This window comes from Arachis hypogaea, chromosome 15 (genome assembly GCF_003086295.3).
Source record: "Arachis hypogaea cultivar Tifrunner chromosome 15, arahy.Tifrunner.gnm2.J5K5, whole genome shotgun sequence".
NCBI lineage: Eukaryota > Viridiplantae > Streptophyta > Magnoliopsida > Fabales > Fabaceae > Arachis > Arachis hypogaea.
The window spans coordinates 32,703,569-32,719,722 of NC_092050.1; positions in this window are offsets into that span (position 1 = coordinate 32,703,569).

Sequence of the window (16,154 nt, forward strand, 5' to 3'; positions counted from 1 at the left end):
TATAAAAAAATAAAAGAAATATGAAGTTGATGTATTGATAAGACAACAGAATTAAAATAGAATGAATTAAGTAGATTGATAAAAGAATAGAAGAAGAGAGAAGAAACCAATGAAATGAAGTATTGAGAAGAGAAGAACGCGCACAAAGAAAAATGTTGAAAAAAAAAGAAAGGACACAAAGAAAAAAAGTGACGAGAGTGATGCGATCAGAGAGGCAATTACAAAAAACACGATGAAGTGACATGGATTTTTTTATTAGTGAAAGGAATGGGTTGGTAGTGCAATTTGTTTTGACCCATGAATGGTTTGTTATTTAGCTAATATGTATTGTATTTGTATACATATAAAAATATAGTAACTGATTTTAATGTATAAATAACATTTTTTATCAGTAATAATACTTGAAAAATTCAAAATCTATCAAATTATTATAAGAAAAAGTTTTTTTTTTTTTTGTACAATGTTTTTAAAATTTTAAAATTATTTACAATATTTAAAATAAGCTAAGTTTTAAATTTTATTCTTACTATTAACCTTTTTAATGGTCAATGATTAAATTAACTATTTTTTTATTTTATCCTTCAAAAAATATTATTCATCATTTTTAAACATATCTCTAATTTTATAAGCCCTTTTATCTCAACTCCACCACCCCAAACACTACCACCACCATTACCTTCCTCTCCTATCCTCTCTCCTTGTCTCCACCACTATCACATACCTCTTCTTTCTCAATTCAACAACTACGAGACGACAACATTCATCATAACACCAATCTCTGCAACATCCTTCTAGTATTACATCTGGACGAATGATGAAAGTGGCAAAGAAAAAGAGAAAAAAGATGGTAGGAGTAACTAATATTAGAGAAGATAAAGGAGATAAAAACATAGAGGCAACATGTAAAGGCAAATGGTAATAGTGACAATGTAAATATGAGAAGATGGTGGTGATTGTAGTTATGGTGGTGGTTGTGGTAGGGTTACGTTGAGAAAGATAAAGAGAGTTTAGATGAAAAGAGTTTTAAAAAATTATATAAAATCCATAGAAGTATCACGATTCATGCATTGACAGTGCAGCGCAGTGGTTAAATTCTCTTTTTGAGCATAAATTATGGCAACAACTTGTGTTTTACGCCAAAAAAAAGTAAAACATGAGAGATTCTCATGATTTATGTGTACGAGACAAAAAAACAAAAAAAAAACTCATGATTTACGTGGAAAGAAGAACTATGTTGAAGAGTGAAATTTGTAACAATACATTTATCTAATATTTACTAATTATATAAATATGAAATTAGCAACAGTATGTTTATCTAACATTCACTAATTATACAAATATGAAATTAATAACAGTAAGTTTATTTAAATTTTTAATTTAAAAAAATATGAATATGCTAATTTAAGAAGAATACAAGTATGTTTATTTAAAATTTTTTTATTTAAAAAATACGAATACATTAATTTAAAATAATACATTACTCCCCTGGCCAAACTCCCTCTTATATGAATATAGTGTAAACAAATTAATTATGGCTAATATTTAAATTTATCTAATAATTAATATAAAATCATTACTATTTGTTAATTATTCAAAAAACAATATTAAATCTGCATTCTAAATACTGAAGTTTTAATTCTACCATAACTATAATACCATAATTATATAGAAATTAATAATTAGTTATGTTATAACATAACCCATATATCGTAAATCATAAATTATTAATATTACTTTAAACTTTTTAAAATAAAATCTATACCCTAATACTAAACAATAAACCCTTAAATTTGAACTCAAACCTCTAAATCAGAGGAATATTTGCTAAATGTTAAAAAAAGTAATATACGTATAACGTTAAGCCTAAAGCTTTAACTCTAATCATAAGTCTTTCACCTTTAATTTTTCTATAAATGAATAATTAAGTAATATTATATACATAATTTAGGATAAAAAAAACACTAATAAACCATTTCAGCTTCAAAATTATGTCATTATCCTATTTTAATTTTTGTTATAAGCATGTCATGAATGATTATATGTAAATCGAATCAATTAGATTCGATTTACACTTTTTCAATATAAATCGAATCAATTGGATTCGATTTAACATATATATGTTGTACTACTAGTAAATCAAATCAACTAGATTCGATTTATTACTTATAACATATTATTGACATTTACTTATTCTATATTAATTTTAAAACATAAATGTCAATAAGAAAATACCCTTCATTTGGATTCAAATAAAATATCAAAAAAATCAAAGCGAATAAGAATAAAAATCCAACTCTTGTGTTTTAGTTCAAATTTTAGAAAATCTACATTTTTATAAACTTATGAATTTAAAACAGAACAATAAACGATTTCTAAAAATTCATTAAAAATTATCCTTTGACTCAATAGCATCTGAAGAATCACTATCGGAACTTTTGATGTTGAAAAAGTTAATATAAAGTATAGCCCTCCAATGTGGCACAGGGGTTAAAACTTGAATTTTTTTCATAGTCAGAGGTACACTACAAAAAAAAAGCAATATTTGTAATAAAAAAATTTGTTACAAAAAATCGAAATTTTGAAACAAAAGGATTTTGTAACAAAAAAAGGGGCCGTTGCAGTATGTCTTGTAACAAAAAACGGAATTGTTACAATTCAAAGTGATATTTTGTAACAAATTTTTCTTATACAAAAAACTAGAAGTCGTTACAAAAGTGGTAACAAATTTTGATCTTCAAGGTATTTTTAGTGACAATCTATTTTTTTCTATCATAAAATTTTGTTACAAAATATATCTTGATTTCGTAACATTTTTTTTCTTTAGTTACAAAACATTATTTATTTTATAATATTTTTTTTAATACAAATTACACGCATAATTTGCCAAATTATATTATTTTTTAATTAATTAATATATTAACTAATTTACTCAGCAAGTCAACATTCATATAATATATAATAACATAGATAGTTCAAATATCTTTCATTTAACTAAGATTGTTTTATAAAACTTCAACATATAAACTTTAAAGTACAAACTAACAAGACACATTGAAGAACCCTAATGAACTAGATAGATACATAGGACAAGAAAAATAAGGAATCATAAATCTCCAAAATATAAACAACAAATTACAAACTCCATCATGTTCATACATCTTCTTTCTCATGGAGAAGTTTCTAATAAGCGACACACACCTGAAAAGACGACCAACAATAACAATATGATGTCAATTAATGCAATTCTAAAAAATGACCAACTATATTTATACAATATGCAAGGAATGAGACTCAGCGCCGTCGTCCGTTGCGCTCAGGCACCACTGGGTACTCGTCTGGTCGTCTGCGCTTCTTCGGCATTCAGTAATCGGTGTGTCTTCCTTGAACTCGTTGTTAGTTGCTGGTCTTTGTCTGCTCAGCCGCTCTTCTGTCGCTATCTGTCGCGCTCAAGCACAATCGTCTTGGTCTAGTCATCGTGGTCGAAGTCTCCAACAATCCAAACCCTCTCCTCATTCACCAAGCGCAGCTTCTTCCTCAAGCTCGACATCCCCCGTCTGTTCTTCATTTGCTCAGCCGTGCTTCTGTCGCCACCCATCGTCTTGCTTGTCGCTCGGCCTCCATCTCCGTCATTCTTCTACCCCTCGGCTTAGACTGCTCATAACAAAGGTAATGACTTCTTTTTTTTTTTATTTTCATTCTCTGTTCTTTATTCTTTACTCAGAATATTGATTTTTTTGGGATTTACTGGTGCTACTCATATTGAAATTTGAATCATTGAATGATTAGCTATACTCCTGTGCTATATTATACTCTATTTTCTTGCTTTATGTTGAATCATTGAATGGTTAATTGATTATAATTCATTAGTTAATCTTTGTTAAAATTGTGTTGAAATCTTGCTAAAATTGCTAAAAATCTTGTTAATCTTTATTAAAATTATTATTAGTCTTTTGTCATGGAAAAAGTAAATTGATTATGATCAGATTTTTAATTCAATAAAAAAATATATGAATTGAATTAACTCAATTAAATTGATTATCCTTTTAATTTAATGAGCTTCTATTTAAATTGATGAGCTCAAAAGTTATTAACATATGTTATGATTTATAATTTTCTGGTAATATTATAAAGAAAGAATCTGATTTTTCTAGTAATGTTAAAAACTTACTACGTGCGTATTATACTTTCTAATCATTAGATTAGCTTTTAACATATTGCTAAGATGTTGTGTATTTTCTATTTTGTTAGGTAATATTGATGCTAATGATTTTTATCAAAGTGGCGATGGTAGTAGTAGTCTTTATGCTACATTTTTTTTTTTTTGCTCAAGATGGTGGAAATGAAGATGAAGTTGATCCCAACGCAGTGAATCTACAGCAAGTTTTTTCAAATTTTTATATTGATGACAAATTTTTATGTTAGCGTTTCATATTTGGATTTTTTTTTTGTTATTTGACTTTTGAGTTTGTACTTAAATAAGATCATAAGACTTTGGTTGATATAGTGTTTTAAATTTAAATTTAAATAATATTTTAAAATTTATATTAGACTATAATTATGTTCTAGTGTATTTATTTATATTTATTTATTATTTTATTCTAAAATAATTTTTTCAATTGAACAAACGGTTGAACAGTTCGATGACCGGTCCAATTTTTAAAATCTTGATAATATATATCCTTTCATTGTCACTTTTATATTTATTTATTTATTTATTATATTGATTTATAATCATACTTGACGGTGAAGTAAAAAAATAATATTATAAAACATAAAGCCCAACAAATTCAGATATGAGATCAAGAGAAAATGTCTTAATTATTCCAACTATAACTGGAGCTGTATCAAAACAATCCATCACCTCCAAGTCGTTTAGAGTCTACTCTGATGTAGCTTAATTACAAACTACACTTATCACATAGCCACACAGTTAGTCGTTTTTGTAACACCCTATCACACTAAACCTTACCTTACAGCCATAAAGCAAAGGCGATAAAAACATCACAAGAGTTCTAAGCTCATATAATAATATATAGTCCAAGAAAGTATTACAAACTAGAAGCCCGATAAAAAGAACAGAAGATCAAAGAGTAAAAACAAAAAAAATAAAGCACGAAGTGTTCACACACGATAACTAAGGCGCGCAGGCACGAATAAAACAAAGTATATAAATCCTTGCAAAAGCTCTAAGATATACAAGGTAATAGATATAAGAAAAACAAGTCATATATATACAATAATAAAGAAGAAATTAGTCATTCCCCGTGGAGTTTAGGCCGGCTAGTTAAAAAGATACAATAAAGTTTTGAAGTTAAAACAGCTACATTCTATCTCTCAGAGTTTTAAAAATAAAAGCCTCTAAGGCATATACACAAAAGAGATAGAGATAACTACAAAAGAAACAAAAGTAAAACTGGAGCCATCCTCTGCTCTGTCACCATCAGCAAAACTCACCGAGGTAGGTTGCGACTTGCATCTAAAAAATAACAACAATATATGGTATGAGAGTCTGGAGTTCTCAATATGGTAAGAATGCCCAATAGATAAGATATAAAGTATCGGAAGCCAAAGGCAATCCTAGGACTTCCTAAAACATAGCATTATAATACATTTTTAATTCTATAAAGAGGTTTTCTTACTTAAGGGATTTCTATTCTAACAGACATACACCACTGTCCCACAACCTTCATCGACCTATCCTCCATGCGATCTATCGCCACCGCCTACCGAACCTCCTCAATCCTAGCAGAAAACACAATTAAATGCAAATAAGTAAAACACAAGTAGATTTGATATACAGCAAGTAACTCAAGTAGCATTTAAGCCTGTTATACAATTAGGCATAATGCAAGAAGTCAATCCAAACAAAGATAAGATGCACATGATGAATGTCTTTCTATTGGATGTGATATTACTTGTCGATTCAATTGTTAACACAACACATTCCCTTAAGATGTCGCCTTTCTGTCACGTATATATATATATATATATATCTGTGTGTGTGTGTGTGTGTGTGTGTACACCCTGGGATATAGTGCCCTACCACACTCTTACGGGATATAGTGTTCGAGCACACTTTTATCGGATATAGACCCCACATCTGAACGTAGGCGGGATTAACCAACCATCCCTACGCTAGTGCTGCAACCTCGACAAGCGAGATTAACTAACTGTCCTTGCTAGGCGCATAGCGACATACCAATAATCTCATGAGTCTCAACCTCGATAAGCAGGATTAACCACCATCCTTGCTAGGTACATAATGATTTATCAATAATCTGATGAGCTACAACCTTTACAAGCGGGATTAACCACCGTCCTTGCCAGGTACATAACAATTCACCAACAATAATACCTCATTAGTTTTTCTTTTCTCAAATTATCATCGACATACCACTCCACCAACCCACTCTAGTTATTCCATCCACAGTACGTTACAAATCTAAGTCACCGTCTCTAAACTTATAACAAAAAATACCCTTTTTAATTCACCCAATACACTCTTGCTCATCCCAAACCCTAAACCTTAAATAATAGCTACGGAGGTTTAGAAAACTAAAGGAATAGTCAAAAACTCAAAAATCCAATTTTTTTCAAAACAGAGTGGTCATGCGTACGCATGCCTTCCGCGTATGCAAGCCACCTCTATGTACACGGACATATTGAACAGAGTGGTTAGCCCGTGTCGTGTACCACTTGCCACGTACGCGAAACTTCAAAATTTTCAATTGTCGTGTATGCATGCCCTCCACGTACGCAAGAGTACTGGACAGAACACTTTCCTCGCGTACGCATGACCTCTGCATGCGCATGAATGCATATTTTTCCAGAAAGCTGCTAAGTGCAAAAAATTCAGTTTGTTACACAACTTCAAACGCACATAACTTTTTCGTTAAAAATCATTTTCCGTCCGGGTTTTGAACGTCATAAACTACACAAACCCAATTTTTCATTAAAAACCAGTTTCACAAAATTTGAGGGTCCGGAAGCTAAGTTATAGCCCATCGAAATTAGGTTAGAAATAGATTTTTTACCAAAATTCTCTAGTTTCAAAACTCTCAATTACTCCTCAATCATTTTCCAACCATCCAAACCTAATTTATCTTGCTTCCCGAATAAATCACCCTTATCCTCTATTATTAACTACCTTCACATTCTTACCTCCTCAATCATCATCCAAATTCAATAATTATCATCAATCATCACCAAAAATCAGAATTTATCATTCATTCTATAGCCTCATAACAAATCTCAATTATATACATCAATTTCATTCACATGATCATATAAAACCTCCATTCTACTAATCACACACATTCCATTAACCAAATCATGCAATTCAAACCTATCTTAAAGGCTACTAGCCTAAACTTCACACAACATTACATATTACCTAAAGAAAACAGAAACCATATATTGGCCGATTTCTTCCAAGCTTCCAAGTAAGCCACCAAACCAAATCAACAAGTTTCACTCACCAAAACTCAATTTCAAACACTCCAATTTGCCAATTCAACTCCAATCAACATGAATTCAAACTAGTTTCATAACAAATCACCATAATCAACACTAGGATTCACAAATTCAACAAAACATAAAGATTTAGAGTTTCTTACCTTACTCACTAATACTTGGGATGAAACCCAACAATCACCCAAGTTAGATAACACCTAAACAACTAAAATAATAAAAAACTCAAATTTCCAAAATCAAATTTTGAATGTGTTAGGATAAAAAACTGGAGTAAGGGATTCGAGTTATTTACCACTTTGTTCGGATATAATTGAAGGGCTCAGCGAGATGAATGCGTGGCCGCAAACGGTATGCCAATCAGATTTTCAAATCAAAAGTTATGATCTAAAGAAGAAGAATATGAATAGTAACCAAGAAGAATTTTCTCTCTCTTTCTCCCTCACTTGGCTGAAATGTTTTGTGTTGTTGTGTGTTTAGTGTGCTGAACTTGGCACACTTAGGGGGGTTTAGTGAATGGGCCTTAGGCCCAATAGTGGCCTAGGTTCGTTTGCTTAACATTTTGTCCTAACTTTGGACCAAAATTTTTAAAATTGGTGTTTTAATTCATACTCTAAATATTTTTATTCTTTTAAACCATAAATATTAAATTTCTTAAATTTATTTACTCATAATTTAATTTTTCTCACTCACCGTGCCAGATAATTTAAGCCGATACGCTTCCTTTCACGATAATTTAACTTTTTACGATAAATTTTATTTTCTCTTTTAAATGTTTTTTAATTTAATATTTTACTACTTTCAACCTATTTTGGATAATTAAATTATTTTTATTCTATTTTTAACTAAACGACTAATTAATTTTTCGATTCTTACACTTTTCTACTGTCCTTTACCGTCATTTAATTCTCCTTTCATGGACCTTTAGGCCACGTTTGATTTTGATATTTGATATAAGGATAATACAAAGTACTAAGAACATAATACAAAAGATAAAAATATAAAAATTAGTCTTTTGTATTTTGTTTGGTGATAAACTGAAAATAAGATAGAACAAATAATAAAAAGTTTAATTAATCTTTATTTTTTGATACAAAATTTATAATAATAATAATAATAATAATAATAATAATAATAATAATAATAAAATAAATTGTATCTTTGTTCAATGTTTCTGTATCATTCCTGTCAGAAAAAACACAAATATACTAATTCAATATTCCAAGAAGATACAATGTCTTTGTGTATATCTCACCTCTGCCAAATATAATTTTGTATCTCTGTGTCTATGTCTGAATATCATATCTTTATAAATAAATGCAACCTAAAATATTACACAACACACTAATCAATAATACTTTTTAGAGAGGCTCTTGTTACTGCAAGTTTTCACTTCAAAAGAGGCTAAGAATGTCATCATCGGATAGGTGTTCAAGATGCCTTTTTGCCAAAAATCAGTTTTATATTGTATTCGGGATTGTCCGAATAAGCTCAACTTGTATGACATAGGTTGGATATTTCTTGTCATCCTCTGAATTTGAAGAATTAGTTCTTGTATTATAGCAGAGAGCATTCTTTAAGGTTCTTTTCAGATTTTAGTGGATATGGCAAGTAAGGAATAATGACATCTTTAATTTTCATGAGACTTGACCTCCAAAAAAAGTTATTTGTCTGGCTTTAGTTTTAGAAAAAAGAGCTTATGAGTGTTTTTGAATTACAATGTACACCTCTCCTCTATTATAAGTGGTTATTAGAATCTTCCATCTATATGTACTTTTAAGATTAATTGTGATGCTAGTTATCCTGGTTCTAGTGATAGTGTTGGTTTTGCTTGTACTATAAGAGATTGTAATGGGTGTTGACAAAGGGGTTGTTTGAAAATGATTGAGAGTAATAATATTCTTCAAGGAGAATTATTTGCTATTTAGAGAAGTTATCTCTTATCTTAGAATGTGGGTCAATGAGATGTTATTTATGAAACAGATTGCGTGGATGCGTTTCATTTTGTTACTAATCATCAAGATCATTTGGGGTTTATTGATTCGTTGGTACTGAAAATAAAGAATATCATACATTAAAATTAGCGTGTTAACTTTCATTTGATTATGAAAGATACAAACAGATAATGGATATTATGATAAAGATAACAATATGGTTATAACTTTTGTCAAGTAAAATTTTTTTTCTTAAAAAAAATTTGAAAATTTGAAAATAGTCTTAAGTAGAAGAACTGTTCCTATATTTAAACCGTTGTTAGCCTTTGTTGTCTTTTTTTTTTTTTTTTTGTCTAATTTATTCAAGTTAACAAAAACGACAATACTTTTATTGTTTTTGGTATATTACTATTCCAATAAAGTAGTTAGAATATGTGAAAATTTTTCTATTATTATGATAGTGGAAATTCATCAGCAACCAAAATGTGCACCTCCCAATTAATATTAAACCATATGTAGTACTATGGTCAAACCTGCATGAATTCAGTGTCACACCAACTTCACTGTTTACAAATGTTGAATTCAAATCTTTTCTCCTGAATGAATCCTAAGCTTCTCGCATCTCATTTCATCTCTCCACTTAAATATGGAGTATTCTTATAAGTTATGACTGCTCCTTCCTTGTCATCGTGTGGTTCGGAATTAAATGTGATTTTGTATTTTTAATATGTATCTCAATACAAGCTTATTTTTAAAATATTCTTCATTTGAAAAATTCTAATGTGCATATATACTTATTAATAGAGCCTCATCCCACAAAAATATTAGGAGAGTAATGGATAATTTAAAATAGAAAAACTAGTATTTATTATCACCTTGGATATATTTGGATATACTAAATATTAAATTAAAAATGTAATTTATATGTGCATGCATGCGTTGTTAATATAAAGATATTGATACATTAAGTAATTACTAAACAAACTATTATTATATAATATAAAAAGTTGTAAACTATTACTTGATCAAATTTAGACTTGTACTGCCTTAATAATTAATTTATAAATATAAATACATAAAAAAGGGTCAGACAATTCATATTCGCCTATGCTTTTTATTCATCAAAACCGTGTTGAAAGGGTAATCAACATGGTTCTCATGTAAATTGTCTTACCCATGATGTCTATTCGAAAAAGAATAGTAATGTTTCCAAAAGTTTGGCTGCTTGCCTGCTTTCTTCTAAAAGCTAGAATCTTCTGAACTATCCTTTTTTCTTTTTTGTTTTATAAATGTTGTACAGCCAATAAGATTTATCTATCATAGTTTATTAAATTAAAAAGATTGCATGAACTCTAAAAATACCATTAAATTAGTAATTATATATTATTAATATTTATATATTTTATTTAACGTATTTTTTAATAAAATAATCAACTAAATGATTAAAATATTGTTTAATTACTCTGTTGGTCCCTATGGTTTCACCAAATTTTTAATTAGGTCTTTATACTTTTTTTTTTCAATTAGATCCGAGTTAAATCCCAAAATGGTCCCTGAGATTAGCGTCGTGCACTAAAATCGTCCTTGAAATTCCAATTGCACTAATTACGTCCTTAAGATTGACAAAAATGCACCATATTAGTCCCTGACCCATTAACGACGTGATGACATGGCTTGATGACGTGGACTGTAAGTGACACGTGTCACTCCATGATTTGGCCACGTGTAATGATATGATCATGTGGTGACCAGTGACACGTGGCATGCTGATGTGGAGGGTTGTGCCACGTGTAACAATGTTATTTGGTCACGTGTCCGTTTTTGCCACATGTCGCAACAGTATTCGTCCACGTGTCGTCTATTATGTCATCGTTGTAGATGCACCAAATTAGTCCCTCACTTTGCATTAAGTGACTCATTTTAGTCCCTGAAATTGAATGTCGTACACCAAACTAGTTCATTTTAGGGTTTAACTCATTAGATCCCTACATTGCTTTAATTTTGTAATTAAGTCCTTCCTAGTGTAAAAAATATTAGAGTTAATTGAATATTTTTTCATAAATTGAAGGTATTTATAATTAGAAACTTAATTAAATCTTTGACCGCATGTATTTTGGTAAAAATATTATGTTAATTTTAACATTTTTAACATGAAAATGACGTAATTATAAAATTAGAAGTAGTGTAGAGACCCAATTGAAAAGAAAAAAAAAAGTATAAAAATCTAATTGAAAATTTGATAAAACTATAAGTACCAATAAAGTAATTAAATCTTAAAATATTGTTATAGCAGCATAATTAAATTATTCATTCTGAAATATATAAAAATTCTTTTTCAAGATGTAGAGAGTTGTAATGAGAGTTGAAGAGCTTGCTTGAGCAGAATTTGAAGCTTCTGATGAAAATAATTTGTGATTTAGAGTGATGAATTTCGCTTGATTTTGTGGTACACATTTTGTTTATGTACAAATAGGTCCAAGCAAATTAAATTAGAATAAAGAGTTTCAGTAACTAACATGCATCTTTAATGTGATAACTATATTAGTTGTGACATTTTAACTGAATTGGTTATGAAGATGGCATATATGACTTGCTTCTTCCACCAACTATTGCATAAAACTAACTTTTTCAATCATATATACAACAAATAATCTATTTTCCACCAACTTCCCCCTTCAATGTTAGAAGATGTAGGTCAATCATTTCGAGCTTGTCATCATGAAAGGAAGAGAACAGTCTAACGACGTGATTCAATAAGTACATCTGCAAGCTACTTGATGTTTACAAGTGATTGGGGGGCTTGATGATTCTACATGTAAACTACAAAAAATACACTAAAAATATCTTAAAATTAATTAAAAAAACTTTTGAATTCTATAATAAATAAAAATATTCTCAAATAATTTTAAAATATGTCAAAATATCTAACTGTGGTTAGAGATTTGCTCTGTTAACAAAAAAATGTTACGTGGTTTATTTGTCAATATCACAGTCTCACTTACATAAAAAATTCTGTTTATCACATCATTATTTGTCATTAACGTAGAATGCCTTCGTTCCCAAATGTGTATTTTTGTCACATTTGTAAACAATTTGAAAGTATTTTGTCGATGATAAATTTGGGATATTTTTGTCAATATAAAAATAATTTAAGTGCATTTTTAGTGGTTTATCTTATTCCATAATGTGATAATTAATGTCTATATACTTAGCGCATTCATGAAACAATGGGTGAGTAGCTATGCGGAAGGATGCTTGGAGGGATGCTTGGTTGTTAAAGTACAAGTCTTTTTCTCAAAATTCTAAAGTCATTCAAAATGACCCACAGGTCTTGGCTGAATTTTTTTGTTATGGAAGTTGTGAATATGTTGTGCGTGGTTATGGATGTTAGACGTGCTAGACCAATCTGTGGGACAGATTTTGCTCAGATTTGGTGTAAAGAAATTGGACCCTCCAATTTCATTGTTGAAAAATTTTTGTAAACAAATCGGAGGGTCCGTTTTGCGTGGAGGGAAGATCTGAAATTTATTACATGAAGCTTATCGGACCCTACATGTTGTGCATGAATTAAATTTTTTTTATTTTCCCTTAATGAAATTGGATGATCCGATTTTATTATTATATATTTTTTTTAATTAGGTTAAACAAGTCGCTGGGTCTGAGTTGTGTGTGTATATATATACATATGAAGGTGTGTAAATCGTAATTAGCCGATCAGATCCAATCTTCTTCATCTTCTTTGACGTCTCTTATTCTTTCTCATGGTCCGGTGTCTCTCTTGTTGAGTTTGAAAAAAATTAATAGTGAAGTTTCTATTTCTGTTTAAGTGAGTGAGAGAAATGGATGATAGAGTTCTTTTGAAAGTGTATTATTTTGGTCAGATTTTGTTGCTGACGTCAGAAGGAGTAAAATTTATTTGTGAAGATCCGTTAGATGTTATTCTCTTCACAATCTCATTTGAAGAGCTTAAAGGCGTGATTTGTGAGAAGATAGATTTGAAGATGTCAAAAAAAATATCATGTATTTTATACAGATATCCCGTACCATTATTTGGTGGATTCGTTCAATTTCAGACCAAATATATAACGGATGAAGCGAGCATGCAAGAGATGTTTTCAATGTATATTGAAAGTCGTGCTCAAATCTCGTTCATCGAGTTGTACATTGAATTCGAACAATCTGAGGCCGACCGAAATATTTTATGGGAAGATTACAATAGTGATAGTGAGGAAGAGTTCGAAAGTAATTACGAAGTTGTTGGTCCAAACGGAGATGAAGATCAAGATGACGGCACTGTGGCTCCGAATGTGACAGACGTGGCAAATGCACTCGCTAACGAAGTGCCGTTTGAGGAGCCATCTTTTATGCGAGTTTTGGATTTGGAAGCCATGCATGCTCCGGAGTTTTTGGACTATATGAATGCAGGTACGTAATTACGTATATTTATAAGAAGGAATAGAATTTTGTAATAGTTGATATTGATTGATAGACCAAATAGTTAAGTGACTTGTGAAAATATACTCAATTAGCATTTGTAAAAGTGTTTATTTAGTCAAGTTTAAGATAATAATATTTTTAGTTAATTAGTATTTAGGAACCAGTATGTATTTAGTTATTTAGTTAATTAGGGTTTATTAATAAGTATTTATTATAGTATTTATGAAGTTATTTAGCTGATTAGTATTTATTTTTAGTTATTTAGTTAATTTGTATTTATTAATCAATATTTATTAATGTGTTTATGTTTTTATTTTATTGAGATTGAGATAATAACCTAATGTAAAGTTTATTTATATAATTATTAATGTTGTGAGTACTGATTTATTTTTAATTTCGGTCAGTATTAAATACTTATGGTATGGCTGCCGTCGTGGCAGAAGTTCCTATTGTTGCAGATGGTGAATTCGTCGTGGGGATGGAATTCAGTTCTAGGGAAGCTGGTATTAAGGTGAGAAAAGAGTATACCCTCCGAAGAAGTGTAGACTACCGTGTGTATGAGTTGGAGCCGTTGACATTTTATGCCAAGTGTACACAGTACGGGTCAGGGTGTAATTGGCTTATCAAAGTTAGCATGATCAGCAGAAAGTATTGTTGGGTTATAAGGAGGTATAACGGCAGTCACACTTGTACCAGAGCAACCATTTTTCAGGATCATTTGAAGCTGGATTCAAATACAATTGCAGAAGCCATAAAGCCGTTGGTTGAGGCTGACCCCTCGTTAAAGGTAAAATCAGTTATTGCAGAAGTGCAATCGAAGTTCAACTACACCGTCAGTTATCAGAAAGCTTGGTTGGCTAAGCAAAAGTCAGTAGAGAAAATATTTGGAGGTTGGGAAGCATCATACGAAGCGTTGCCCATATGGTTTGAGGTCATGTGTCATAAGGAGCCATCAGCTATCGTCCATTTTGAGACTATGCCTGCATATCAAGGCAATGACTTGGTAAGTGATATCTGGGTATTGCATCGAGTCTTCTAGAGCTATTACCCCTGCATTAGAGCATTCAGACATTGTAAGCCAATTGTCCAGGTGGATGGGACTCACTTGTACGGAAAGTATAAGGGTTGCCTGTTAGTGGCCGTTTCCCAGGATGCTAACAACAATATAGTCCTGATTGCATTTGCTATTGTGGAGGGAGAGACTTCTGATGCGTGGCACTTTTTTCTTACTAACCTGCGTCAACATGTTGTGACTCGGGATAGTGTGAGACTGATATCGGACCGACATGAATCCATAAATGCAGCTGTGCACGCAGTAACGGAGCTTGGTCACCTCCTAGAGCTTTCCACATGTTTTGCATCAGGCATATAGAGTCGAACTTTCTGAGGAAATTCAAGGCACTGTACCTGCAAAAGCTTGTCGTCAATATAGGTAACATTAAGTAATTCAAAGTTCGTTATTAACATAGCTGTGACCAATCTAGCGTTTGTCATCCTTATTTTTTCATGTTTGGTATCTGATATTGTGCAGGATATTCGAGGACGGTTTGTGAGTATGAAGTGCGTTACCAGCGTTTACGAGAGCGGAGCGAGGCGTACACTAACTGGTTAAACCGTATTCCCCACGAACAGTATGCGTTGGCATTCGACGGTGGTTACCGATGGGGTCACATGACAACTAATCTAGTGGAATGCATCAACTCAGTCATGAAGGGTGCACGCAATCTCTCCATCACTGCACTTGTGAAAGCAATATTCTACAGACTTAGTGAGTTGTTCACTCGGAAAAGAGTCGAGGCGGAGGCTCAGATTAATGCTGGCCATGTTTTTCTGAACTTGTGACCTCTAAAATTCATGCAAATCAACTTGCAGCAGGAAACATCCAGGTTAATTGCTTCGATAGGCAGAATGAGGTCTTTCAAGTGCCTGAGATGCCAAGTGGACTGGAGTATACCGTCAACCTCCGTCGTCAACGATGTGACTGTGGTGAGTTCCAGGTGGACTGGATTTCTTGTCGGCATGTATTTGCATGTTGTGCAAATCAACGACTAGATTGGCAAGTGTATGTGCATGACGTTTATAAGATAGACCAAGTTAGACGAGTTTATCGAGCTAGGCTTAGGCCACTCAGAAATCCTACTACATGGCCTTCTTACAATGGTCCTCGATTTGTACCGAATTCGTACCTGAGACGCGTTACCAAAGGTCGCCCCAGCATGACGCGCTTCTTGAATGAGATGGACACACGAATGCTACGTCGTCCTAGGCGATGTAAGCAATGTGGGGCTGAGGGACACAGTCGTAGTAGATGCT